At 37.2% G+C, this 26,869-nt stretch overlaps 1 protein-coding gene across 50 annotated transcripts in view; it reads left to right on the top strand.

Moving 5' to 3' along the window:
* The window catches only part of ADD3 (adducin 3), a 185,873-nt gene that overhangs the window by 107,853 nt on the left and 51,151 nt on the right, over positions 1–26,869 (top strand). For 9 of the 50 annotated variants that reach the window (XM_070633365.1, XM_070633164.1, XM_070633383.1 and 6 more), the window contains one exon: positions 8,194–8,333. The exons of 25 other annotated variants lie outside the window; for them this stretch is intronic. The gene's annotated coding sequence lies outside the window, so the exon portion shown is untranslated. Of the gene's footprint in view, positions 1–8,193; positions 8,334–11,193; positions 11,236–13,585; positions 13,725–16,295; positions 16,388–17,187; positions 17,369–26,869 lie in introns of those variants that run through there. 16 more of the 50 variants (XM_070633236.1, XM_070633401.1, XM_070633200.1 and 13 more) reach the window with 8 other exon arrangements.

Here is a 26,869-nt window from a genome sequence, read left to right as displayed (position 1 = left end):
CATAACATCTTGTTTCTCATGCTTCCAATTCTATCTTTAAGGATCTTGAACATTGTAAAAATACTTATTTTATATTCTATTTCTCAGTATTCCATTGTCTGCAGTTCTTAGGGGGAGGTGTCAAATTCTACTCTCTGTTGTTTCTCCCGACTTTTGTTTAATGTGGTTTGTTTGCTCGTGTGCTTTGTAATTCTGAATTTTGAACTTGGCAGGATTTTATTTGTGGGAATCCTTAGGCAGTCTGCTTTGAGAGCACCTTTCTACAGACAGGATGTATGTTTCTTTTTTGCCAGGTGTCTGGGAGTGCTACCAACCTAAGACCACCTTATGTTACTCTCTTGGCTTGCGTTTTTCTGGACCACCCTGGTGTATAAATTCAAATCCTAAATTCTTGGGAGGGTAGCCTACTGTTACAGATTCTCAAGGTAGACTTTCTTTTCCCACTCAGCATTCTGGAAGATATATAAGGTTTTTGGTGTTATTTATTTATTTTTCATTCCCTTTGTTGGTGGACAGATTTTTTTTATCTACCTTTTAACTGAGGGTATTATCTTTCAAGATTTTGGCTTTATGCGTGTGTGTTTGGGGTCTATAACAACTCCCTACCTTGTAGAAAGAACTCTCTGTCTACCCCCGTAACTTGTGATTTGAAGAAAACCGGGTTTCTTACTTAACAATTTTATTTCCACAACATTGAGCTCATTATTTACAGAAGACCAGGCAATGTTTTTTTACTTCTGATCCTACTCAGTATTTGACTATGACTATGATTAGGAATTTTTTCATAAGTTTTAAGCTGTTCATGTTGTTTTGTGATATAATTAAATGCCTAGGGTGTTTTTGTTTTTTGGAAGTTACTGAAATAAGAGTATTTCCATGACTATTTCTTCATAATGATATGATCTATATGATGACTTTATATTGAAAGAGGTATGCCTGTTTAGATTCCTCTTTGAGCCCTAGCTACAAGTTTTTGTTTTTAAACCGGTGAGCCAAAATGCTAAAGCTGCAGCTGGTTGCTCTCTTTTGACTGTACTAAAACACTGGTCTAGGTGCTCCGGGCTCGACAAGCCAAGGAGTCGAAAGAAAGATTTCTTGGACTCAAGGTCTGATAGTAGTGCTCCTTTATTCAGATAATAGCGTGGGGACAGGACCCCTGGGCAGTGAAGGGCTGCAATATGTTGATTGGGGCTAAATTTTTAAAGCATGGGTACATGATTTATTTTTACTAGACAAAGGAAAGATGATGTAAAAAGTCATTAAAATGGTATCAGTGCAGATGGGGTCTGGTTATTGTGTAGTCATATAACTTTAGATATGAATTGAGTCATATAGATCGGCATGTAGGCCAGGATGCCTTGGGCTTCTCTCCCTGAGGCAGCCTTGATCCACATCATAGGCGCACTGAATGCTTACTGGTTTATCAAGTACATCTTGACTTGTGTGTCATGGCAAAGGGAAACACTTGTTGAATGTGCAACATCCTTTATCCAGTTCCTGTAGGAAGGCATTAATGAACGCTTAGAAGAATGAACAGATTTGATTAATGTTGTAAATCATCTGCAAAAAGGTTGAAATACCTCTTGGGTTTTTTTTCGGCTTTCATTTCTGGAGGTGTAGCAAAGGTAATGACTGTTAAGCTTGAGCTTGAAGAAAGTAATTTGCTCCTGGCAGAAGGCCTTTCCAAAATCCTTTGTGTAGTTTCCAGCCACGTGTTTGAAAAATATACTAGTAAATGTATATTATCTTATTGCTTCCCACTTCCAGTTTTTGGTTTTTTTTTTAACTTAAAAGCAGCTCCAAAGGTACTAGTTTGGATCTTCTTTCTCCCCTCACGCTCCCCTTTTTATTTAAAACATCACATCATTTATTATATTGGACCAGCAGGAATCGGTTTAAAGGGGTTATGAGCTGTTTTAGATTAATAACTTGGCAACTTGGAAATAGCCCACAGGAGTCACAGTCCTGCTTATCTTGGAGTAAGTTTTAAAAACTCAGCCATTGAGAATTGTTTCTGTAAGCTGCCAAATTGAAAGTTGGAGTGAAGAAAAACTTTTCACTGATCCACACACCCCAAAATTCTTGTCAGTATGCTTTATGGGGATTTTGTTGTTAGAAGGATGGCATAGTCTGTAGGATAAAAAGCTTTTATCATCACAGTCAATAAATAATGCAGCTCTGGTTTACATGGACTTTATATTGCTTTTCTTTAAAGCCCTCAATTTTTCATTTTCATATATAAGGTATTACTTCTCTTTTTTAATATATTTTTTAAAGTGATAGCCATTTATTGCATCCTAACTTTTTCTGTAGTATTAGAAAAGCACCTCTTCTTTTTCCATCTCCTATTTGTAGGATTGCACAACCTTTCAGTTAAACGAAACCAAAGTTCTCACTTGCTCATAGTGTTCCACCCCCTTGAAATAAGCCACAAAGCTCCCTGTGGGTGTGCCGGCCTCTCACTGCTGCTGCATTTACTTGATCCTTCTTATCTCCTGTCACTCTTGGCTCTTTACTTGTCTCTTCATCTGCTTCCTTAGCTCCTCCTTTTCCTCTTCCACACAGTTTTTGTACTGCTCTAGTCACCTCCCTTCTCAAAGACCCAGAAGCGGTTCTCACGAGTTTGGGTTTTTTTTTTTTTCCTTTTCCCTAAATATTCTGAGGAAGTTACTTATACATTGTCCAAAGATAATGTTTCATTGAGGGATTTCTACTCCAGGATTAAACCTCCCAGTGTGAACATTTTACAAGAGATTTTGTCTTCTTTTTTCTTTTTTGTCAGAGCTTAGGTATTATAGGTGTGAATTCATGAATATGAAGTACAGATGGCTCTTGCTTTATGTAAAATATGTGCTCTAAAAAGTTGGCTGTTCCCAATGTAAGATGTTAAATGCAGGGGAGATTACTATTTAAAAGAACCTGGCGAGGAACCTTTAGGGTAAAGAAGTCACCTAATATAAATAATCCTACCTTAATTCTCTGTTTTAGAAGGTTTTTTTCACTCAGGTTGTCATTTAATGTGTTTGTAAATGATCTTCATATTGTTCGTCATAAAAATGAGAGATTTGTTGTTTACGTGTACTTTGATGTGGAAACATATCTTAAACATTAACCTTATGGCATTTTCACATCAGTAGTAACCTGACCAAAATGGATGATCTATTTGCAGCAATTTAACATGGCATCCCTTTCACCTTTTGTCAGATTAGTCCAGTTTTCCAGTCCATAAGAGTATCCTTTCTCATGTGTATCAATATCTTTCTGGAGCAGTGAATTTGAGAGTTTAAGTGCCTTACAAACACAATGCTTGTGATCAGTTTCTTGTTTCTTCCCAGTCCCTCCCATTAAATCTACCATGCTTATGCTTGATACTTTTAAAGATTTGAGCCCATAGGGTATGGTACACCTGTGCCAGGTTGACCATGTCTTTATTGACCTTGGTATTAACCTAGAATGTTCTTAATGCCTCCTTCCATGATGATGTGATGGCAGATTACAGTTTGACTGGCTTCAAGATAATTAGTCTTAATTATTTCTAAGTCATTGGTTAGAGCAGTGTAAGAACAAGCATTGTTCTAAGAAGGGATATAAATGGCTTTTGAGTTTCTTTTCTTAGCATGCAAGTCAAAAGATTAGGGTGAAAGCAAAAGCACATGACACAAAACTGTGGTTTGCTAGTAGATTGTAGGGTTCCTGCAGCTTAAATTATACAAATCACTGTAAACCGTTAACTAGTGACAATTTTGATTTCCCTTTTGTATTAGTTCCTATCTGTGATACTTTTGTTTAAAGTAAAGCCAGGTGTTAAAGTACAGGTTTATTAAGAAGTATGTTGTCTTTGCATATCTTTCTGCCAGGGTTGTACAGATACCCGCCCCCTCCTCCCCCCCAATACCTGTTTATCCTTTTAAGACGAATCTCCAATGCAACTTTCCAGGAACTTTTCAAATTGGATCCTTTCTCTAAGTCTGTAATATCTATTATAACACAATAATACAGTGCTGTATAGTTGTTTAAGAATCTGTCTCTCCCTTCTTCCTCCCCCAACCCACTAAGTTGCTAGAATTTCAGAACCAGGGATAAATGTCTCATTCATTTCTTGCAGTTTCCACCATCCTCCCTCCTCAATTGTAGCACATAATAGGTGTTGAATGAATTGTTGTGAAAAGAATGAATGAATTTAAGCAGAAAGTAGAAAGATTTGTTAATGAATTGGCTTGCTAACTTAGAATTTAAAGGTAAAATTTTAAAATCTAAAAGAGTAGATTAAAATCAGTATAGCTATAAGTTTAGCACAGAATAAGTTGATTTTCTCCAACTTTAGTACTACTTGGAGGCAGAAAGTATGATGCGGTAAACCAAAATGCCTCTAAAATGCCAAGAAGAGATGTGTTATATAGGCCAGTTTTGTTTTTGTTTTAATTAAACCTCCTGTCATGCTACCAGTTTGTCTAAGGTGGTAAATCTACCAACCATCCCAAGAGACTTTCACCAAGGGCAGGCAGAACTGGAGGGGTTGAGGAATGAAAGTGAAGATGGGGAGAAAATTTCTAAACATGTCTCTAGCCCTGTCTTAGAAAGAGCTTATGATGGTATTGGGGGACTTGAAGCTTTAGTTTTAGAAGATGAGATGTGGTTCTTGTCATGGATAGGCAGCACGTGTTCTAGAGCTTGATCTTGGAGAAGTAAGATTGTTAGTCCTGTAAGTTATGTGATTTGTCAGCTTGGCCACCTATCGTATAGCAGTGTTCAAAGCCAAGTACTTGAATTTTTTTTGGATGAGAATACTTAAATTTCCCAAGATAAAAAAATTTTGGTATGGCTTTTTTTAATGAGTGAATTATTTGAAACATGAAAGATAGTTTTTTCTTTTTTTTTTTTTGAGGAAGATTAGCTCTGAGCTAACATCTGCCACCAATCCTCCTCTTTTTGCTGAGGAAGATTGGCCCTGAGATAACATCCGTGCCCATCTTCCTCTACTTTATATGTGGGACGCCTACGACAGCATGACTGGCCAAGCGGTGCCATGTCCGCACCAGGGATCCGAACTGGCAAACCCCAGGCCGCCGAAGAGGAACGTGCGAACTTAACCACTGTGCCGCTGGGCCAGCCCCAAAATGTGAAAGATATTTTTCCAACTAAAGATATTTTGTCTCATGTTTTGAAAAAGCAAAAATTTTAAAACGTCTGCATAATTCCATACCCTTAGATGGAGCAGATCAAAGCAAAAGTAATGTTTTTAACAAGAAATTGCATGTGTCATGAACATTTCATATGTTGTGTGGACATAACACATTTTAGTTTTACTTGTTTTCTGTTCTGTTTGGGGGCTTTTCCCCAAAGCAGAGATTATCTGTGAATGCAGGTTTTTTAATAGCACGTATGTATTTACTCTTCACTTTTTATTCTGCACAGGTTTTTTTCCACGTAGTCTTTGTCTTCCTCTAAGAGATGGTTAATAAAATGTGTTGTTTTTGGAAGCATTATGCCATGGTAGAGTCAAAACCTCATATTGTTTTTCCACTTCAGGTTGGCAACCTTCAGATACAGGCAAGCTTACTAGTTTGGTTAATTTTTGTTTTAAATGGGGATCATGCCTAATCTTTAGACCTAATGATTTACTGAATTTCAGTCTCAGCTTCATTAGGCTTAACTCACCAATCATTGTAGGTTATGTTGTATATTTTTTTTATCCATAAAAAAACCCATTTTGAAGATTAACCATATTTCATTTATCCTTAACCTTGCCTTTTCTATAGTTGCTTCCTCTTTAAATCCTGTATTACCTGTTTTAACAAATAACTGTCTATCAAATATTAAGTAGGCAAAGGGCATTATTCATTTACCATTCATAATATTTTTTGAACTTGCCCTGTGCTAGGTCCTGAGGGTCTCGGCCCTCCACTTGCTCACAGCACGTGTGAGAGCTGTACCAGTGAACAGACAACAGTGAGTCTGTGTAATGAGTGCTTTGTTGGAGATAAGCCAGAGGGCTGTGGAACTTGAGGCTTTAAACTTCAAGGTGGAGGCTTCTAGGAGTCTCCTTCACAAATTCATCCTTGCTAGGGAGGCAAAACTAGGATATTCCTAAATGGGAAATTACAGACTGTAGCCAGAGATGCCCGCAGACGAGAGTTGCATTTCACCAACTTGGTGAGGCTCTCATTATCTTCTGAAGCATGAACACCATGGTCAGCATTTTTATCAAGGAGTTATAAATTTTATATTATTACTTCTGAGAAGAATTAATTTGGGGGAGTGGAAGCCATGGGAGAGTAAGGGCTATCTTGCACTCGTACGGTTCTAGGGCCACCTCTGACTTAGGTTTCATGACTCCAGGGTGGCAGACTGTTTCATGAAGATAACTCCTACCTAGAACTCACACACAGCTTGCCGCCTCAGCTTTGGTTTCTTTTTTGTCCAGGCCTTTTCTTTCCTCTTGAGTTTTGCTCCCTCAGCTAAATCTCTTGTACTATTTGGTTGCTGCACAACTATCTGGGTTTTCTTTAATCCAGAGCCTCCGCACACTGTGTGTGAAATTAGCCTATTATGAAAATCGCTTGTGATGAAAAATCACCTCTACTTTTTATCTTCATTGCCACTAGTTGTGTGACCTTCTTTGCTTAACCTCTTTGAGTCTCGGTATTCTCATCCATAAAAGGGGTGTAATAGTACTGCCTGATAGGGTTGTTGAAAGGTGGTACATGGGACAAGTATGTAAAGCACAGAGCAGCGTGAAGTATTCCAGCAGTGCACTAACTGCTTAGCAGCAGTCACTTCTCTGAGGACACAAAAGTTTGCACACAGTTGGCTTTTAATCTCAGTTTAATATTTCATGCATTTTAGTATGCCCTATGATCATCTCCCTGCTCCCCATTTGTCTAGCAGTTTGCTTTCCTTTTTGGTGAGTGTTCAGACTTATTTATTTATTTTTTTGCTACTTTGATCATAACTGATCAACTGCTTCCGGGGGAAACCCATGGAAGCAGCCAGCTGGTATGAGGAGTTCTGTAACGCTATTATTTAAAGCATTATGGAAACACAGATGAAGGAGCTTTAAATTTGTTCTGAGTAGATGAGGAAAGTAGATTAAATTTTAACTGGACTTTGGATTCTCACTTGGTGAAAAAATGAAGATCGTGCTAGGTAAAAGGAGTTGTTTATACAAAGACAGATAAAGATAATCAGTATACGGTAGTCCCCCCTTATCCGGGGCATACATTCAAGACCCCCAGTGGATGCCTGAAACAAGGATAGTACCAAACCTTTATATATACTGTGCTTTCTCCTATACATATACACCTATGATAAAATTTAATTTATAAATTAGGCAGAGTAAGAGGTTAACAACAATAATAATAAAATAGAACAATTATAACATTATGCTGTAGTAAAAGTTACCATAGGGACCGGCCTGGTGGCGCAGCGGTTAAGTTCGCATGTTCCGCTTCTCAGCGGCCCAGGGTTCGCCGGTTCGGATCCCGGGTGCAATCATGGCACCGCTTGGCACGCCATGCTATGGTAGGCATCCCACATATAAAGTAGAGGAAGGTGGGCATGGATGTTAGCTCAGGGCCAGGCTTCCTCAGCAAAAAGAGGAGGACTGGCAGTAGTTAGCTGAGGGCTAATCTTCCTCAAAAAAAAAAAAAAAGTTACCATAGATCTTAACAACCTTGGCATACGATTTGTTTTCTTTCCTTATTAAGTTAAGAATCTTTTCACTTAAAGGAAGCACTTTACGGCTTCTCTCTCTCTCTCTTTTTTTTGGTATATCCAAATTGCCAGCATCACTCCTTTTATGCTCTGGGCCATTATTGAACGCAAGCTCTGTGATACCTCAACAGTCAGTCTGATAACCAAGATGGCTACTAAGTGACTAACAGGCTGGTGGCATATACAGTGTGGATATGCTGGACAAAGAAAGAGATGACACACATCCTGGGTGGGATGAAGCAGGAAGGCATGAGATTTCATCACACTACTCAGAAAGGCATGCAATTGAAAACTTATGAATGTTTATTTCTGGAATTTTGCATTTAATATTTTCAGACTGGTCGATCGTGGGTGACTGAAACCGCAGGAAGAAAAACCACAGATAAGGAGGTACTACCGTTTAAGGTAGCAGTAGTCGCTACAGAGTCAAACGTCTTTTAATCTGTATGTTTATGAGTTAAGATTTTCCTTGTTTTACAGATGAGAAAACTGAGACTCAAAGGAATTTAAAAAACCAAAACCAAGAAACTTGTTTAAGATGCGTAGCTGATAAGTGGCAGAGAACTTCCTCTGAGGCAGCATTGTCTCCAAAGCTTCTGTTCTCTTCATCCTAAAATGAGGTATGGAGCTGCTGCCTAAGAGCCCAGTCAATAAATTACAGTTGGCCCTCCTTGTCTGTGGGCTCCACGTTCACAGACTCAACCAACCACGGATTGAAAGGCCCATGATGGTTGCATCTGTAGTGCACACGTACAGATTTTTTCTTGTCATTATTCGCTAACAATACAGTATAACTGTTTACATAGCATTTACATTGTATTAGGTATTTTAAGTAATCTAGAGATGATTTAAAATATACAGGAGAATGTTCTAATGCACAGGTTTCAAAGGCATGACTATTTGGAGTTGTTTAAAATTACTTTTAAAATCAAAATAGTGATTGCCCCCGGGGAAGTGGGAGAGGGGATTGTGTGGTAAAAGGCATGACAAAACTTTCTGGGGTGAAGGTAATGTTCTATCTCTTAATTGGAGTTTGGGTTATACAAGTGTACACTTAATTTCTGCATTTCATTGTATGCAACTTTTACATTGAAAGGAAAAAGCCATAAGCAAATATTGAACTCTAGATAATGATATGCATGCTGAAGTATTTAGGGGAAGTATACTGATGTCTGTAATTTACTTTAAAATGCACTAAAAATAAGATTAATGGATAGAGGAATGGGTAGATGAAGAGATGTGATAAAATGTATAGTACAATGTTAATGGTAGAATCTAGGTACTCCTTGTATGTTCTTTCAGATTTGCTGTATATTTGAAATTCTTAATAATAAAATAACAAATACATGTAAATATCAATGTTAAAATATTATAAATTGTTGGAGGGAAAAAAATCACTTTTTTTTTTTGAGGAAGGTTAGTTCTGAGCTACCTACTGCCAATCCTCTTTTTGCTGAGGAAGACTGGTCCTGAGCTAACATCCGTGCCCATCTTCGTCTACTTTATATGTGGGACGCCTACCACAGCATGGCTTTTGCCAAGTGGTGCCATGTCCGCACCCAGGATCTGAACCAGCGAACCCCGGGCCACCGAGAAGCAGAACGTGTGAACTTAACCACTGTGCCACTGGGCCGGCCCCAAAAAATCACTTTTAAAATGACTCAACAATTTTATATCAACAACCTCCTCACTGGAAGTGTCTCTGTTAATGCCACCCCAGGCTCTAGTTAGACTATCGTGAGTTTAAGTGGCTTTATTTAAATAACTCAGAAAAACCTTTTCTTTCCTTAGTCAACCTTATAGGTGTGGAGGTTCCTGCCCTTAGACATTTCAAGGTAGTCTGAATGTCCCACAAAGCTGAAGCTTGCCAAGCAAAGCTCATCCCTATGATGATTTGAGTCACTCACTAATACTTATACCATATTTCTAGAAGTTAGTGTCACTATCAGCCAAAGATTAAACTTTTCCTTTCCACCTCCCCCCAATATATCCTTGATCAGATGATGTTTGTTAAGGAAAAAGCTTTTTTTTTTTTTTTTTTTGCTTCTGTGCTTTGTTTTCAGTCTACCACATGTTTGAGATGCCTTGTATTTCTTTAACAAATCACACTTCGTGCTTTCACAGCACTTTAGTTAGAAACAACTTCTCATTGTGCTGGTTTGAGTTCTGGCACTTGAGAGCATCTTCATTCTGAAGCTTATGGAATGTTGCTCTTGTATCTGGAGCAGAGAGCTTATCTTCTCTTTGTTGATTAAGCTGCAGCCCCTATTGGTGCCCAAAATGAGGTTCCCATCCAAGTTACATTTGAGAATGTATGGGCATTAGGAGTACATGAACTGTTATGCAACAGAAGGGGAATGGGGAGGTCCTTAGAACCATGAATTCAATTATGGAAATACCTAGTTTCATATAAAAAATCAGTAAGGATAGCTAAAATATGTTTTGAATTATTTTGTTCTAAATATGTCATCTTTCTCTTTTCTCTAACATTCATAACAATAATTAATCACAAGTCATTTTACGTACTGACAGCACAAGTTATTTTACGTACTGCATGTTTGAAAATAGAATATAACAAAATGGCATTTTATAAGATTTAAATGAAACAAATATTTGAAATAAAATTGGAGTTGGCAGGCAGGGAGAGAGGGGTATAGAATACTTCTTGAATTGCACATGAGCCCATACTATAGTTGTTAAGATCTGACACGCAGTAGAGAGTATTTTTATTTAAAATCCACAAAACTGATGGGGAGAGGGAAGAAGAAATTTGATTGCTTGAGAGTTATCCTAGAAGATTGGATCTGTAAATTTACGTAAATCCCTGAGACAGGCAGGTGTATATGAGTGCCAGATAATGTCTGAACTAACCAAGAAATACTTGCTTTTCTGCATGACTGTGGTGAAAGCTGTTGGGAACCAACAGCTTTCACATTTATAAGGATTTTTTTATAGGGGTCTTACTACACATTGGGCAGGCAGCTGTTTAGTCCAAAAATTATTGGCTGGATTTAACGTACTGGGGGCATGTGGATTTCTAAGAATGTCACACCTTGTCTATGCCAGTAAATCAGTGTCTATTCTTGATACTAAATCTGATGTCATCGGCAAATTTTCCTCTTTATTGGAAGGATGATATTGAGAGGGGATAATATTTTTTCGTGCATTTTGCTCTCTCTGTGATTGGGATGTTTTTATGTTTTGTTTTTTTTTTTAAGCTATGAAATAATACTGGCAAATCCCAAGAAAACTAGATCTGGATTTCATTTTGTCTCTTCAACTCTGTGTGATCTTGTGCACATTCCTGACATGTTACAAACAGCTTGTGTCTCTGAATGTGCAGTATCAATTTTCAGTGGTGAAAGCCCCAAAAGGAAACAGATTGATTCTTCCATGCACAAACAGCTGGGCAATTGTGGATGGAATTAATTGCTGATATATATTGGCTGTGTTTTTCTTCTCTTGTCATTTCCTTTGCAGCTGTGAAAGTGAAGTTTGACTTGAAAACAGACATTTCCAGCAGTGCGTATCTGAAAAGTATCAAGATGGGATTCTTCAAACCTCATATCCAACTGCTACCTTTGAGTTGTTCAGCTTAGGGGTGAGATAGGAAAGAACAAGGGGTGGAGCAAGGGATTCATAATAACATATATGGTTGAAAAAAATAATTGTCAGGCACTTCGACAATGAAAGGAGTATTTTGGAGGGGGTTAAGTTATATGGCAAGAGTGACTTCATTAGTCCAACAAGAGGCTAGGTCAGTCAGCAGCCCCTCCCTAGGATCCTGAAAGAGGGTGTTCTAGGTGGTCCTCTCTCAAAATATTGAAATGTTCAATACTCCAGACTGATTTGTTGTTCCAGTGTGAGGGAGTAGCAGTTGGTGAGGGTAATGTGACAACCTGTATCATTAAAAATAATATTTTCCTGGTCGTTCCCACCTTTTCCAATTGTTTGTTTTAAATTCTATGTAAATAACTATATAGCTTATTTTTTACATGCTTGGGTGTTTTACTGAGAAACCTGTTTTTTATTTCATGAGTTATAGGAGTTTAAGTAAAAGTAACTGTTGGTTGTGTCTCTGAATGTGCATATACAGAAAGTACTATTGATTAAAATCACTTTGAACAGTAATCGGGGGTTTGGTAACAGTTTCAATAACTGGTAAATTATTTTAGACACTATTGAAGATTTTTAGATGGTAGGTATTCATCCTATCAAGTATCTTGTTTGGAAATCAGAAATTTTTTTAAAAATCAAAACTCTTATTAAATTATTTGGAAAAGTGGGTGATTTCAGATTAAAGAGCTTCTTCCAGGCAAATGAAAACAGGATTGAAACAAAAAAACAACCCACTAACTGGGAAAAAATATTTGCAAGTCATATATCTGACAAAGGCTTAATATCCATAATATATAAAGAAGTCTCGCAACTCAACAACAAAACATCAAACAACCCAATCAAAAAATGGGCTGGAGACATAAACAGACATTTCTCCAAAGAAGATATACTGATGGCCAATAGGCACATGAAAAGATGCTCATCATCGCTGATCATCAGGGAAATGCAAATCAAAACTACACTAAGATATCACCTTACACCCGTTAGAATGACAAAAATATCTAAAACTAATAGCAACAAATGTTGGAGAGGTTGTGGAGAAAAAGGAACCCTCATAGACTGCTGGTGGGAATGCAAGCTGGTGCAGCCACTATGGAAAACAGTATGGAGATTCCTCAAAAAATTAAAAATAGAACTACCATACGATCCAGCCATCCCGCTACTGGGTATTTATCCAAAGAGCTTGAAGTCAGCAATCCTAAAAGTCCTGTGCATCCCAATGTTTATTGCAGCACTGTTTACAATAGCCAAGACATGGAAGCAACCTAAGTGTCCAGCAACAGACGAATGGATAAAGAAGATGTGGTACATATATACAATGGAATACTACTCAGCCGTAAAAAAAAGAACAAAATCATTCCATTTGCAATAACTTGGAAGGACCTTGAGGGAATTATGTTAAGTGAAATAAGCCAGCAAGAGAAGGATAATCTGTGTATGACTCCACTCATATGAGGAATTTAAAATTATGGACTAAGAACAGTTTAGTGGATACCAGGGGAAAGGTGGGGTGGGGGGTGGGCACAAAGGGTGAAGTGGTGCACCTGCAACACAAATGACAAACATTAATGTACAACTGAAATTTCACAAGATTGTAACCTATCATTAACTCAATAAAAAAAAAGTGGGTGATTGTAAAATTTAAGGTACAGTATGCATATTAGTGATTTTCATCAAAATAATTTTCCGTTTTATTTGTTCATTTCAGTATCCAACCAAAGCATGTCCATAAATCAAATCTCTTATTTTTGAAGTCAAACTCTTGCTAGTTAGTTGATAAGAAAATGCTTTTCTTGTTTCTGCATTGCCAGGAGAACTAGAACATTGGAAGAAAGGGTAGGTAATGTTTATTATGTTCATGTTTGGATCCCCTATTTTGGCCAAATAGACCAAAGTAAAGTTCTAGAGTGAGCAATGTTGCTGACACCTTGAGATGTGTAGAAGCTGCTGTTGCTAAACTTAGAAGTTGGCATGGTTGGACTTCCTCTATAGTAGTCCACTTCCACCTAACATTCTGTTGGTTGATCTGCATGATCTATCTTGCATTTTATCTTTACTTCCCTCACAAAAAAGAAATGAGTCTATATTTCATTTCATGGCAGGAAAGCTGATCTATAAACATGAACTTTTCCCCCGTTTCTTTGAAGAGGATTAACCAATTAATTTTGACTCCGAGGCCCTGAAAAATGTAGCAATATTAACGTGCAGTTTGCTCTCTCTGAAGTCTGCCTGGGTGTGTTGTTTCCCCTAGAGTGGGCTCCACCCTTGCTCTAACCGCACCGAGTGTGGATATCTCACTGTTTAAAACAAAGTTCATTTTTAGGGCAGCATTGCATCAGAATTGCCACACAAAAACCGGCTTAAGAAATGTACAACAGCTTCAATTTTTTTTTGTAAGTAATGGATTGTATATTGTAATGCTGATAGTGCACAGCTTAGGGGGAAGCATAGATAAGATAGATGGTTAATTTGTGCCAGCTGCTAGTAACATGTAATATTCTTCTTGGGGAGGGGCCTGTGGCTTTATCACTCAGCCAAATTTTTTCCTATTAGCTTGCTCTTCAGCTTTTTTTCCCTTAAACAGTTTACTGAATTGTTATTGTTTTTAATTGTTTGAGGGATGACACTATTTAAACTAAGAAAAATACTGATACTGTCCCAAATGTGCTAATTATTTAACATAAAAATGCTTGAAGTAGTGTTTTGCACTGAATTTATTGGACCCATTAATAGCATAATTTGGCAATACTGTATTTTGAGACATCATGGCATGAACTTTGTGTGTAAGAGTGGGTTCATTGAATTAAAAAAAGGCAGCATCTAAAGAGCCTTTATTTCTGTTATAATGATGCTTTGTCCTGCTGCTGTTGAGTATTTGTCAGAAGAGCTGGGGAAGACTGCAGCCCAAAGTTCTGTTCCATGCCTGGTCTGTGCCTCTGTGTTCTTTCTAGAGTTTGTGACGTGAACAGTAAGTTGAACTAGAGGAGAATTATTGTTATTCAGTGAGGTCCATGTTCAGCAATTTTTCTTTGCAAATGGGGTCTGACTTTTTTCCCCCTCACATATTGGGGTTCTTTTGGTAGCTGAGGTTTAAATGCCTGTGAAGTGTTTAATTATGCACTGACCAAAGTGGGCATGCTGAGAGAGAGGCTGTGCTTTGTGATGTCTATACTGACTGTTGTCTTCCTCTGTGTGTGTGTTCATTGTGTACCCTTGTCGGGTAGACACACTCATTCAGTACAAGCAAGTTGAACCACTTGCCTCAGTTGAAATCAAAGCTGAATGTTGAAAGCAGCAGATTTCTGTAAAGCTTGCAGGAGTAACATTGTGTCATCCTTTTTGGACTTGACTTCCTAGCATTTCCTTGCTTCAGCTTCCTCTTTGTAACTTGATAGTAATTGTGTTTAGCTATTTTCTAATATCCAAGCATGTAAGAATAAAGTAAAAGCATGATATCATAGAAAAAAGCACTAGCCTGGGAATCAAGAGGCTATTTCTTTGGACATGAGTTTCTTCACCTGTAAAACTAGGAATTTGGGTTAGTTCTCTTAAGATCTTTTCCAGCTTAGACTACCCTAATTCTCTTTATAAAAACACATGCCTATTCCAGAAATGCTAAAGGGAATGTATTGGAATTGAGAAACAATGTTTAGATGTTAATGTAGAATCATTCCTATAAATGACAGGAAGACTAAAGTTTTGCTTTAAATAGTGTATATCAGAAATTTTGGAAATTTTCTTTTTAATACCTGAGCAGTAGAATTAGCTGTATAAATCATCTCCTCGACAAGAAAATATATTTTCAAGTTGAAACTAGGTGAATGTCTTGCCACAAGTATTGTGTGGACATTTCATTAAACATTGCTGTACTCAGTGTACAGTTTTTACTTGCGTACTCTTGGGTAAGTGACTTTCAAACTTTTTTTCAATATATTTTGCATCATGACCCAATACACACACTACCTACACACCACTTAATCTCTGAAATAAGTTTTTCTTAAAGCACAGAAAACACTGCTGTTTTCTGTTCTATTTCGTTTAAAAAAAATGTTGGTTTCAATCCACTGAGCTAGATGATTTCTACTATCCCTTTAAACTCTAGGAGAATATAGTCACTCAGACTTTTATAGTTGGTCGAGAGCAAAGCTTTGCCAACCAGTTTGCTGTTAAATATTGAAATTAGAAGATTTTCTAAATAGTTTATGGAACTTTTATAGATAGTCAATAGTTAATATTCTTAATACTTTTTTTCTTGTAATAATTATGTACTGCAAAGAAAACAGAGTGAATTTTTCTTGCCAAGCCCTATATAGCTGCCCCCAAATCCCCTCTTGTTTACACTAGTATGCTGTACAAGTTTTATCTTATTTATCCATACTGCATTAGTGAAAATTAATCCACCTACCGTGACGTGAAAAGGGTTGGGAAGTCTTTTCTAGACCACTAGATAATGTGTCAAGTAGGTTAGATGTAGAGGATCAAATTACCATTGATAGACCTCATCTTTATCTTCCTCACCAGAGTCTTCCCGGGGCTCTACAGAAGTTCCCTTCTCTGCTTTAATATACTTCTAAAAAGTATTAATTTTATAACTTAAAAAATGCACATGGTAAAAGGACAAAACAATACAAAGAGCATATGACAAAATGTCTCTTTCCCACCCTAATCCCTGAATCCTGTTCCCCAGGGGGGAGTTTCTTCTCTATTTTTCCAGAAAATCTCTATGAAAGTGAGTGGATATCTTTTTACTAAATCCAAATTAGATTATATTACTCATACCATTATATATCTACCTCATTCTTTTTAATGACTGTATGGTACTTCAGTATGTGGATGAGTGTACTATAATTCATTTAATCATTTATCTTTTGATAGATATTTGTATTATTTCTAAGTTTTTCCATTTCTCCCCATCAGATATACTTATGCTATCAGTCTTTTCTCTTACCTCCATTTTGGGACAGAACCAAGAACCCAGGTGCTATAGGAAAGAGGTGATATTGTTGTGTGAAAATGGAGAAACCCCTCACCAACTTCTCTGGCTAGAACACCAAAGGTGGGTCCTACTGTCCCAGCCATTCATGAGTGGGTAAGAACTGCCCTGGAAATCATTTTTCAGTAGATTAATGAAGTAACATTGGGTTCAAAATCTGGTAACTTGAGTGTGAGATCGTGGGCAGGTCACCTAACTTCCTTGATCCTCAGTTTTACCATCTATAAAATGAGAATTTGGAATAGATGAGTTTTAAGGTCCCTTCCAACTATAATATTTACATAGTATTTTTGTTGGAATGTTGATTTAAGCTATATACCCCAAATTAGATGAAGTTTCTGTTATTTAAATTAAGCACATCTTTTGTGTATGTTGTGTGGTCTGTAATTTATTTGACCTGCCTTATGGCCTAAGCTATTTGAAAATCTAAGAATGTAAAAAAGAGAAGTTTAATATTATACTATATTTTACATAAACTCTCTTTTTCTAAAAAATCAATTTCAAAAGTATAAAACCTATTCCAGAAGTGAAGGGACATCCTTTTATCAAGCTTGAATACTTGAGGAAAAGATTCTAAGTAAGGTGATGTTTGTTTCTAAAATGGATCCTTGTAATTTTCAATGAATCCAACCATTTAAAGCTAATCCTAAGGGCTTTGAAACTTGGCTTCAGCCCTCTTGTTTAAATTGTTTTCACATTCTAGTCTTCTAATCCATCTCCTTGTTTCATTGAATGCTACAATTGATATTGCTTGACATAGCTAAAGTTTTCTGATTTGATGCTGAGGAAGCAGCCTTAGAGGTGAATTGTACATTGTCATCCTGCCAGCAAAGTTATCAAGTTACACAGCAAAGTTATAAAGTAACAGAAGGAGGAATTTTTGCTGTATCACACATAGGATGTTTAGCATTGCCTGTTTCACAGTTTTATTCGTGTAATTCTGTCAAGTGACAGCTGTCCTGAAAGCAAGATGGTACAAGAACTTCATCGTTTGATTTGTGTAATTACAACAGAAAGATAAAAAGACGTTTTCTTGGCCTGGAGGTAGGAGAGTCTGTGTGTGATTGTGTGCTGGTTACCCTAGCTTCTTGGCAGAAGGCTTGGCTTACCTTGAGTATGTATACTTCTCTAAAACCTGAGTTATTATTTATTATCCAAGTAATGCTACATAATTATACTACTGGTATTCCATGTTAATTTTCATATCAGTTGTTTGACGTATGGTTCAGTTTAGCAAAATGTATTGAAGGCCTTCTAGGAGCCAAGTACTGCATTAAATGGTGGGAATACCCAGATGACAGAGACAGTATTGCTGGAATCTACTAAAATGACAACTGTTCCTATTTCTTCCATTGTTGATATTTTCAGATATCCACTGGTAAGTGGAGCTGAGCAGAGAAAGTCTTCAAATAGAGTCTTTGAAAGTAGAGGAAAACAAAGTATATTTTCAGTATTTAAAAAGGGGGTCTTAAGGTCTCATTAGGGTAGTGTCAGTTACTGTGAAGGCTTACTCTTCTGTATGTGCATCTGCTAGTGACATCAGTTTCTCACTAATCAAATTATAAATGAAATAAACAAAGTTGTGATGCTTGAACTAATTGAGCCTCCATTTTTCCCTGCTAAAATGTATCTGAGATATATAAACCTGTTTCTGGGGCCGGCCTGGTGGCATAGTGGTTAAGTTCATGTGCTCTGCTTCAGTGGCCTGGGGTTCTTGGGTTCGGATCTTGGGTGCAGACCTACACACCACTCATCAAGCCATGCTGTGGTCACATCCCACATACAAAATAGAGGAAGATTGGCACTGCTCAGGGCAGTCTTCCTCATCTAGAAAAAAAAAAACCCTGTGCAATTATTGTAGTTCATATAACTTAAACAATTGCTTGTATGAAACTAACCCTGAAAATGGTCACACGATGTCTTGGAGACGTATTCTGATATCTTTTTTGTCAGGTTACCCCATCTATTGTGGCATTTACGACTAGGGAAATTCTCTGTAGTTAGAAATATACAGGATACTGCTGTCTACAGGATGTTGTACAAACTTTATCTGAAACATTTGAAACTATTTTAGAAAAACAGTCCTATTCTAGCAGAATCAGTCAAATAGATTGTACTTTGAGCTGAAGCAGAAAGCCATTTTGAACAAGAGAGAGAGAAGAAAGTCTAGTCATTACTCTGGTCTGTTATGCAATCCCAGAGGGGACTGCTGTTTCTCCTTTGGAGCCCAGCTTTTGGCTCGGGTCCTGTGACACACAGTGGGAATTCACTTCCTATTCAGGAAACGCTGTTTTTCAATGTATTATCTTGTTGAGACAACCACAGTGAACAATGGGCTATTAATGTATTAGAACAACAAGTGTCATAACTAAGCCAATATTTGCTTTGTTTTGAGTGTTACCCTAAAAAAAACAAGCTTTGACCAAGCTTCAGAATACATTTGACTGTCAGTGACTGCTGGGCATAAAAGCCGTGACAGTTAAAAAAGAACAAAGAAGAAAAAGTGCTTTAATAATGGTGATGAACTTTTGCAGGTTTACTCACTTCCTGTCCACAAAGAGACAAGAATAAATTAAATGATTTCAATACATCTTTCAGGTATGAAAAATATCCACTTAGAAGCCTGTTTTGAATTTTGAAAGCCACACCAAGAAACTGGTATAAAGAAAAACAGCCTCAAACTCAAGTTATCTTATGAAATATCAAACCCTCTTATGGGATATGTCGCATTCAGTTTTTAGATATTTATATTTAAAATAATTTGAAAATACTGCTTATTTGGGGGCTGACAGCTTTTATTAAAGCTTCTACTTTGATAATGATTAGGAAAAAAAACTCCATTTGGGCATGATCAGTTAATATCAAGTGACTGCTATAAATTTTTTCTTTTACTGTTGGTTGTCTTTCCCTGTGGTCATGTTTTAGTCCTCTCTATGATTAAACTGGGAAGTCCTTAAGGGCAGGACCTAGACCTGTGCCTTATATTTCTAATACCCTTTATCTAACAGCTGAATTAGTGTTTGCTAATTGATCGGATTAGTAGTTTTTTTGGTGAAGATGACATTTTTGTAGCATTATTTGTACCTGGTCTCAAAACACAGCAGTATAGATTTTTAAAAATTTCTCTTTTTATACCTTCACACTTCTTTGTGATTACTTGTCAGTAGGCTTAAGACATTTCATATGCAGGTCACAATATTCATTACCTCAACCAACTTGGATACCTGGCCATTCTGATCAAACCACAATTAGCCCAGTTTTCAAGGGTTGCTCTAGATCTTTGCCCTAGTTTATTCAAAGACAAGTAGAGAATGGGATATTATGAGTCAATAGCCCTACTCACCTCACTGAATTTAATAAACCCTTCTTGAGTAACTGTAAGTGAACAATGAAGAAAGGAAAAAGATGTCGACCCAGTTACTGGGACAGACAGACATACTCGATTTAAAAGCAACACAGACTATGACAAAGTGCTTTGGAAACACTAAGGGAAAAAAAGGCTAATTCTGATGGAGGAGATTGGAGAAGCCATCATGGAAGTAGTTGGCTTTTGAATCAAACCTCAGAGTGTGGATTAAGATTTGGATGAATGGAGATGAGAGGGGAAAACAGTCCAAGTGTGTGAGAAATAAGGTGAGCAAAGCATCAATCTGGGAAATGGCTTTTGTTTGGGAGAATCATCATTTTCCTCTAAGTCTCTGGGCGATAGACTTGAGCCTGGAGCCATCCTATTTTCAGAGCCTGAATTTTACAACCCCCCAGGCTAACTCCTAGGTATTTTTTTAAGATGAGACTCCAGGGGAGCCACTAAGAAAACGATGTTTTTGGGAAATTATGGTTCATAGCTTTGTGCTTCTCAGTTGTAACCATGAACCCCGAGGATTGGTATCCATACTATCTTTTAGATGTTTAAAATAATACTTTCCAACACTTTATAACTCTACCTTCCTTGACAGTAAAGATCAAAAGTAGACATAAAATATTTACCAAACCCTAGAGAGCTACTTAAATTACTAAGCTCCATAAAGACTGCTTTTTCTCTGACAAACTACTTGATGTGGGCTTTAAGTCCAGCTAAATAGGCACTATAGAACTGAGCTAGTCTTTCTGAGCCTCCAAAAAACAAGGATTCTACTCCAAGCCTGAATTTAAAATATAGCAAGCAGTTTAAGTGAACCCTTCAGGCATGTGTGAGTGGACACAAAAAGCTGAGTCATAAAGTTTGCTCTCTCTAGTGAATTACCATGAAAGCTTAGAAGCATTTTCATTATTAAAGAATAGTATAAATGGCTCTAAATTCTTATGAAAACAGACAAAAAAGTCTGTTTTTTGTGTTAACCCTGAGTACATACCTACAAACCCCTTAAAACCAAGAAATTGGAGCTTGAGGCATTAGATGACTTTTCTTTTTCATAAAAGTTAACATTTATTGTACAGTAGCTTCTGAAATTAATTTATAGCCAAAACCTGTAGTTAAAGGAAATTTTTTAAATGCAATTTGTATTTTAAATCTTATATTGACAGATCACATGATCTGCATTCTGTGTATTATATGCTACTCTGGATAATGTCAAAAGTCTTGAGAGAGATAAATTGAGGGACTTCAGCAAGTCACATTCTCTCTTGGGACTTGTTTATTCATATGGAGAAATGAGGGGGTAGGACTAGATGTAATAATATTTTATATCTTATTAAGTTCTAACACCTTTAAGTTCTAAAGATACTATTTCTCTTTTGGTTCTAATTAGGTAATATTAGGGAAGACTTTATTTCTTGGAAGAGTTGTTATTTGCATTTATAAATGTTTGTTTCTGTTTTCCTTACAAAGGTATTATTCATCCTTTTAAAATTTGCATTTCTGTTTTTGATTAATTTTCTTTCATAAATTAAATGATGAATTAGTTTAATGCTTTCTGTTTTTCCCTGAACTTGACATTAGACTTTTTAGATCTTCTTTCAGATTTTCTTACTTTTTACTAAGACTTCAGTTTTCAGCTGTGAATTAGAGACTTGGGTTGTTGTCTCTCTATCTTCCTATCATCTCCAGGCTCTTCACTGTCTCTTCTTGTTGGAAAAGAATCTCAATCTCTTTTCTCTTATGTGATTTAATTGTCATAAAATATCAAAATGTGTGCACACATTTTCAAGATTCTTATTCATATTGATTAGGCCTACTTTTCAAGGCTAAATTTTGTTTTATACCAGGTCAGAGCCTATGTAGCCAGCCCTCCTTCGTGGTCTAGTGGTTAAGATTCAGCACTCTCACCACAGTGGCCTGAGTTCCTTTCATGGTAAAGGAACCAGCCACACCACCCATCTGTCAGTTGTTGTTCTGTGGTGGCTACATGTTGCTGTGATGCTGAAAGCTGTGCTACCAAGTATCAGCAGGGCCACCTGTGGTGGAGATGTTTCAGCGGAGCTTCCAGACTAAGACAGACTAGGAAGAAGGACCTGGCCACTTACTTCTGAAAAAATTGGCCATGAAAACCCTATGAATAGCAGTGGAGCATTGTCTGATGTAGCACCAGAAGGTGAGAGCATGGCGCAAAAAGACTGGGCAGGGTTCCACTCTGCTGTACACAGGGTTCCTAGGAACTGGAATGAACTTCATTGCACTGATGACAACAGAGCCTAGACTCTTTAAATGAATCAGTAAGCCTATATGGCAATAAATGACCACCACAGTTATAGATGAAATAATGGGGCATACATAGTCTAGGATCCAGCAGTCTCCCATCCATCTCTTTGTAAAGCTCACAATTATAGTTTAGTTTACACTTTGTGGAAGATTATATCTGGTGAATGACCGGGGGATTTTACTTATTTATTGTTGACTTAATAATCAAATTCCTGAGTGTCAAGCCCTGTACTTCCTGCTTTTATGTTCAGGTAAACTTCATTGTAAGAAAATCCAATCTATGAAAATATATGTTTTGCCAAAGAGTTCACATTAGCAGTAGGGACTTAGATTTGGGGCAGTGGTAGGAGAGGAGTTGGAAATATTTACCAAAGGATCTTAAACAGGTATAAATTTGAAATTACTCAAAATTTGAAAAGGTCATTGGGAAGTAGGAGTGGCAACGGGGGTAGGGGAAGGTAGAGATGCATGGGATAGTGATTAAGAATACAGGTTCTGGAGCAAGTCTGCTTGAATTTATATCTCAGCTCCTCACATATTCGTGTGTGACCCTGGACAAGTAACTTCTCTCTGCTGTTTTTTCATCTGTAAAGCAAGTATGATAATAGTGCCTACTTCTCTAGGGTTATTATGAGGATTAAATGAATTAAAACATGCTGCATTCTTAAAACAATGTTAGACAATAGTAGATGCTCAGGAAATGTTGACTACTTTACTGGCCATTACCCCTCTCTCCACGTAGAAGCTTGTTTTCATCAAAAATTGTGTGTAAAAAAATTCCAATGTAATCTGTTTAATGAAAAAGAACAGCTAAATTACCAAGAAGAGTAGTGTCAGTGATGAAATTAGAGTGGCTGAACATGCCTGACAAGGATTTGGAATCCAGGCCCTTGACAACAGGGCAAATTCCTACAACAGGCAATAGAAAAGAGCCCAGGTGTGCAGACAGTTTGTGAGAGGTTTAACGGTGGGTGTCACAACCTGGGATGTAGGCAGCACAGGGACAGGGTATTTTGGCAAAAGGCAGTAATTGGTAGAAGTCTAGATGGAGAATCAGTATCAGGGAGATCTGCTTGACCTCAAAGATTCTGTACTGTAAGCTGAGGTGTGAGCTATCTGGTGACCTCAGCAAACAGTAGAAACTGATAGAAGGGTGTAAGACTGAGACCTGGGAAATAAGATTCAGGCACAGACCTTCACTTTTGAAAGTATTTGGAGTTACCTGATAGAGAAACAAGACAGAGATTTAGGTTTAAGTGATTTAGATTAAGTGGAGGGGCTGAGAGATTAACAGAATTTGATTATTAAGAATCAGATGAAAGTATTGCTAAAGTGAAAGTCAACAATCAGAATGGGAGCAGCAGTAAGACTAACTTGATGCTGAGCTGCTAAGCTAGTTTCTTATGGTTTCTTGTAAACCTCGGGACCCAGACCTGGCATGATGCCAATCTGCAGGTTAGGGTTTAATGTTCTTTAATGTGGGGAGAAGGGCAGAAATGCAGCAAGTATGTACACATGACAAGAAACTGGCTAACCTGAGCAAGTGACCTTTTTAATCCACCCTTTCTTAAATGAAAAGACATTCTATCAGACTGTAATATTCTGTAATTTGATAATTGCTTTAACAATGGTTCAGCTATGATAGAAAGCAGTAGAGCCCACTGCATTTTTAATTTGTGCTTGGTGTTCATTGTGAATCTTCATAGAGTTTTAACAAGAAATTTCTGTTGAGAGAATCTCATGTGACAAGAACATTCATGTCTTCTTGCTTCAGATTTGCTTGGTAACATTGTTTCTAGGTCTAACATTGTAGTTTTCCAAAGTCATGCCATTGTAGAAGACATCTTTGTTGCATGCCATTACGTATATCAAATGTTGTTCAGGTTGCTAGTTTGATTTCTGTTATCTTTAAAGAGCTGACTGATTCTGCAAAGGTGCGCTATCTATCCACTCTGTTATGAGGATAAGATGCCTCCTAAAATTTAGGATGGAAATTCCACTGGAACAGTATGTGTGTTAGTTTCCTAGGGCTACCATAACAAAATACCACAAAATGAGTGACTGAAAACAATAGAAATGTATTCTCTTGTTCTTGAAGCCAAAAGTCCAAAATCAGGGCATCAGCAGGGTGAGGCTCTGAGGGAAAATCTATTTTATGTCTCTCTCCTAGCTTCTAGTAAGTAGTTGCCAGCAATCCTTGGTGTTCCTAGGCTTGCAGCTGCTTTAGTCCAACCTCTACTCCCATCATCACATGGCTTTATCTCCCTGTGTGTCTCCTCTGTGTCTCGGTGTCCACTTTTCTTTTATAAAGACACTAAACTCTGGATTTGGAACCTGCCCTAATCCTGTATGACCTCATCTTAATTTGATTACAAATTAAGACCCTGTTTTCAAATAAGGTCACATTCTGAGGTAATGACATGAATTTTAGGAGACACTATTCAATCCAGTACAATATGTAATACCAAACTTTAGATCTAAGGGATGATTCATTTGAAAAAACTAGTTTCACAAAAGTAGATTTTTTTTTTTTTTTTTTTACAAAAACAAGTTTCTGAGGTTGATAAACATCTCTTTTCATGGACTTACACTTTAAAACCATTATCAGATTTATAAAATGGCAGGTTATGACCAAGTATTTTTTTTTTGCCTTCACTTTTTTTGACCAATTATTTTATTGAAGTTTTAATGGTTTATAACATTGTGTAATTTAAGATGTACATTATTATATATCAGTTTCTGTATAGACTGCATTGTGCTCACCACCAACAGTCTAATTTTTACCTGTCACCATCGATATGTGCCCCTTTATAGCCCTTTCACCCACCCCTAACCCTCTTCCCCTCTGTTAACCACTTGTTCTCTTTGTCCATGTGTTTGTTTATCTTCCACATATGAATGAAATCATGTGGTGTTTCTTTCTCTGTCTGGCTTATTTCACTTAACATAATACCCTTCCATCCATGTTGTTGCAAATGGGACCATTTTGTCTTTTTTTGTGGCTGAGTACTAATCCATTGTATATATATACCACATCTTCCTTATCCAGTCATCCGTAGATGGGCACTTGAATTGCTTCCACATCCTGACTATTGTGAATAATGCTGCAATAAACATAGGGGTGCATAAATCTCTTTGAATTGTTGATTTCAAGTTCTTTGGATAAATACCCAATAGTGGGATAGCTTTATCCTATGGTATTTCTATTTTTAATTTTTTAAGAAATCTCCATACTGTTTTCCATAGTGGCTGCACCAGTTTGCATTCCCACCAGCAGTATATGAGGGTTCCCTTTGCTCCACGTCCTCTCCAACATTTGTTATTTTTTGTCTTGGTAATAATTATAGCAATTCTGACAGGTGTAAGGTGATTTCTCATTGTACTTTTGATTTGCATTTCCCTAATAATTAGTGACATTGAACATCTTTCATGTGCCTGTTGGCCATCTGTATATCTTCTTTGGGAAAACATCTGTTCTAATCCTCTGCCTTTTTTGTTTTTTGAGGAAGATTAGCCCTGAGCTAACATCTGCTATGAATCCTCCACTTTTTGCTGAGGAAGACTGGCCCTGAGCTAACATCCATGCCCATCTTCCTCTATTTTATATGTAGGATACCTGCTACAGCATGGCTTGACAAGTGGTGCGTAGGTCCACACGTGGGATCCGAACTGGCGAACCTCAGCTACCAAAGCAGAAAGTGTGAACTTAACCAGGGCGCCCCTGGGCCACTCTGCCAATTTTTTGATCAGGTTGTTTTGTTGTTGTTGTTGAGTTGTATGAATTCTTTATATGTTTTGGAAATTAATCTGTCATTGGAGATATGATTTGCAAATATTTTCTCCTGATTGGCGAGTTGTCTTTTCATTTTGTTCATAGTTTGCTTTGCCTTGCAGAAGCTTTTTAGTCTGATGTAGTCCCATTTGGTTTTTTTCTTTTGTTTCTCTTGCCTGAGTAGACGTGGTATTCAAAAAACTGCTGCTAAGACCCATGTCAATGTGTACTGCCTATATTTTCTTCTAAGAGTTTTATGGTTTCAGGTATTACAGTCAAGTCTTTAATCCATTTTGATTTAATTTTTGTATATGATGACCAAGTATTTTTTAAAGTGATTTTCAATGCTGTTACCTGTGCTTAATAAGTTGCATTTCATAGCTCAATATTAGACTTTCCCGACAGGAACCAGATGAGGTTGTAATGATCTTGAAATCCTCCTTACTAGCCAAAATCTGAAGGTAGAGCTCCTTCAAATCGGACTTCTTTGCAGTAACAACGTATTGAGTTACCTATAGCTTTTGGATTGACTTTTGCAGCTGTATTTTGTAAGTTATAGCCATAAAAGCCAAAAATCTTTAGCTGGAATACCTGAAATAGTAGATCAAAATGAGCTTTTGGGACTTACTCATACCCTGTGTTCTCTAACATTTTTTTTCTTATATTTCCCTCCAATTTTTAAAATAAGGAACTTTGCCTCATATTTTTTGAGCCCTTCCAGCCTCCTGCCTGTCCCTCACTGGTTCCAATGACAATGTTAGGAATAGACCTTTAGAAGTATCATTCACAGTAACAAATCAATTTTCTACACTAGCCTTTTAGGTGAATATTTTATTTTGCAAATTCAGCTTATTTTTAGTAATGAGCGTTGTAGGATTGTTCGCATTTCTTCAGAATGAGGAAGTAGGATTTCTTGAATTCAAAATCCTTGAGAAATAGATGTAAGATTAGAATTTGGGGGAGTTAAGTCTTCTAAATTACTTGTATTCTAATATTCACTTTGGAAAGTTTCCTGAGGCTTCTAGAGTGTCTGTAGTAATAGGTAAGAGTGAATTTGACCTCAAACATTGCTGTCAAGAAAATGTCAAAAGCAAGGGCTTTAAATCTTTCAAGTTCAGTGCTGCACAAATAATTA

Source organism: Equus przewalskii, chromosome 1 (assembly GCF_037783145.1).
Source record: "Equus przewalskii isolate Varuska chromosome 1, EquPr2, whole genome shotgun sequence".
In the NCBI taxonomy this organism is placed as follows: Eukaryota; Metazoa; Chordata; class Mammalia; order Perissodactyla; family Equidae; genus Equus; species Equus przewalskii.
Note: the sequence above shows the minus strand (reverse complement) of the source record. Positions and strands in the feature narration are given on the sequence as shown.